The sequence below is a fragment of the Capsicum annuum genome, chromosome 3 (assembly GCF_002878395.1).
Source record: "Capsicum annuum cultivar UCD-10X-F1 chromosome 3, UCD10Xv1.1, whole genome shotgun sequence".
Classification (NCBI taxonomy): domain Eukaryota; kingdom Viridiplantae; phylum Streptophyta; class Magnoliopsida; order Solanales; family Solanaceae; genus Capsicum; species Capsicum annuum.
Window position 1 is genome coordinate 154,602,511 of NC_061113.1, and position 3,148 is coordinate 154,605,658.

General features: G+C 36.0%; 1 non-coding gene across 1 annotated transcript; it reads left to right on the forward strand.

The window, feature by feature from the left end:
* Positions 1–2,666: 2,666 nt before the first annotated feature.
* LOC124897383 lies at positions 2,667–2,772 on the forward strand. The gene has a single exon (XR_007054105.1). It is a non-coding gene; the product is annotated as a small nucleolar RNA R71 (small nucleolar RNA).
* Positions 2,773–3,148: the final 376 nt, after the last annotated feature.

Below are 3,148 nucleotides of genomic sequence, written 5' to 3' on the forward strand. Positions count from 1 at the left end.
TGACCAAAAAGTGGCACTTCTCCAGTTTAGTACAAGGTTGGTCTCTTTACAATGAGCTAAGAATAGATCCAGATTCGGGAAGCACATATCAAATGAGTTACCATAGACCAAAAAGTTATCCATAAATACGTGAAAAGATTATTTCACCTTGTCATAGAAGATAGCCATCAAACATCTCTTGAATGTTGCTAGTGCATTGCAAAGGCCAAAGGGCATGCATCTGAATGCATACGTGTCGTATGAACTAGTAAATGTGGTCTTCTCCTGATCTTCTAGTGCTATTGTAATTTGATTATACCCTGAATACCCATCCAAAAATAAATAGTATTCTTGCCTTACCAACTTGTCGAACATTTGATCAATGAATGGAATAGGATAACGATCTTCTTTGTGGCATTATTCAATTTCATTTGATCTATGTAAATCCTTCATTCAGTTACCCTGTGGGTTGGAATTAGCTTATTATCTTTATTAGTTACTATGATCATCCCTTCTTTCTTCGGGATATAGTGCACAAGGCTTACTCATTTGCTATCAGATATGGGATAAACTATCCCAGCATCAAGCCACTTAATGACTTATTTTCTGACCACTTTTTTTATCACGAGGTTCAGTCTTCACTGGTGTTGCACACTCTCTTTGTATCCCTGTTCCCTATTAGTTTATGTATGCATAAAGCAGAGTTAATTACTGTGATGTTCGACCTCTACCATCTGATTGCCTTTTTATTTCTGTGCAACACTGTCAATGCCTCTCTCACCCATAAATTAGATAAACCAACAGACAAAATAACAAGAAAAGTATCATCATCACAAGGAAAATATATTTTAAATAAGAAGGAAGAGCCTTAAGCTCTAGTTTTGGTGTTTCATCAATAGATGTCATTGGAGACAGTCCAATCGATCTATTCAATGACTCAAATTTAGTAATGCTTGTGTTAGTCCATACCAAATCCATAATTTGCACCATTTCCAGTGCCTCAACATCACCATAAAATCATACCCCATCAATTCTCACTCAAGTAGGTAATTAGACAAAATAAGGTAGAGCTCATTCTCAAGGTCTACGACTATAATAGCAGATATTTCTTCATATATAGCAAGCAACTTCATTGTCTTATACATATCAAAAACTTGGACCTTGACATGTTCTCTCATGTTCATCTTCTCTGCAGCTACAACAATAAGTGATTACCTAGTTGCTAAGAATGGATGTCCCAAAATAAATGGAACAGATGGATCAACATCAAAATCACGAATAACAAAATCCACTAGTAAAATAAGCGATCCCATATGACCCAATACATCTTCAGTGATCCATCAGGCCTAGCAAGGGACCAATCAGCTAACTATAAAATAATTGTAGTGGGCTTGGGACTCCCTAGACCCATCTTTCTGAACAAATATGTAGGTATAATATTTATGCTTGACCCTAAAGCACATAAACCTCGAGCTCTGTTGGATTGTTCGATTGTAATCTACAAAGTGAAACTTCCTGGATCTTTCAGCTTTGTGGGTAATTTATTATAAATTATTGATGTACGCTCCATATTAAATTCTATTGTAGAATATTCAATCAAACGGTCCTTGTTTTCCATAATGTCTGTCATATACTTCCTATACTTTAAAAAACTCTACAAAATATCAACAAGAGAGAGATTGATATGAACTTGTTTCAAAAGCTTTAAAAACTTTTGTTAACTAGTCTCCTCTTGGTGCTTCTGAAGCCTTTGGGGGAAAGGTGGAGGTTTCGTCGCCTTCACCACTTTTATTTTCTTGCTTTCAGTTTTTTCTTCAACTACTCTTTCTATTCTTCTCAGTATCACCATCAGTAGCCTTGTGATTTACCTACTCAGGTCCTAACTCCTTTAGCTTAGACTACTCCTAGTAGTGACTGTATTTACATATTTTGTATTTGGATCTGTGTCACTTGGTAGACCTTCCTAAGGTCTAGTGTTCCGTGCTTCTTCCAGTCGACCTACCTGCATCTCTAAATTTTTGTATAAGCTGTTGGCTCTTCACATCTACTATCAATTGTGCTTGAGTAAACATAATATTCTTCAACATATATTCAATATTACAGTCTGAGATATGGTCTGATTCCCTCAAACATGTAGTTTTTGGTTTTGAATCACTGGCCTACGTTATTGATTTGCATTTTGTGCATGATTTCCACCCCAAGAAAAATTAGGATGATTTTGCTAGTTCAAATTATAAATGTTACCAAAGTTCTATTGTCCTTGATGATTAACATTACCCATGTAATTAATAGACTCTGGATTAGCCGATCATGCATCTGCTACATGCTCACTGCTGCCACAAATCTCACACCAAATATTAGCCTGATGAATTGCATTAGCTATTGCTGCAAGCTGTCTAACACCCAATTTAATATTGCTGAGTTAAGTAGTTAACTAGTTTTATAGTGCAGCAATCTAAGCTGATATAGCAGTAAACTGGTCCACTTTTAATACTCTAACAACCTTTTTTAAAGCACTTCTTGAGTCAACATACCACTCAGGATTTCCTTGTGAAATTTGATTCAGTAGTGTATATAATTCATCAAATGTCTTCTCAAGAGCTTTCCCACTTGTTACTGAATCCAATAGTATCTTGGTGTTAGGATTCAGACCCTCTATGAAAGTATGAACTAATACATCATTAGACTGATAATGGTGAGGGTAATTTCTAAGAATCCCCTTAAATCTTTCCTAGCTTGGTAAATTTTTTATCTTTTTTTCTGCCTAAAACTCTAAATCTCACTTCTTAAATATGCTATCTTCCCATATGGAAAGAATCAAATAAGGACATTTTGAGATAGATCGTCCTAGAAAGTGGTGGAGTTTGGTTGTTCAGCATATAACCACCTCTTTGCTTCCCCAATTAGAGAAAAGAGAAATAGAGTCACTCTGATATAATTAGTAGATACACTAGTAGGAATGTAGGTATTACTAATTTCCAGGAAGGTTTGTATGTGCTTCTGTGGGTCTTTATGTGATAACCCTGAAAATTGCCCACTTGGACACAACAACTGCACCATACTTTACTTCAATTCAAACTGACCACTTGCCTCCAGATTACTGATGTAATTTGTCGTATGGTTTGTGAGTAGGATTGGCACTTCACTCATTGGTCTAGCTTCTGCTCGA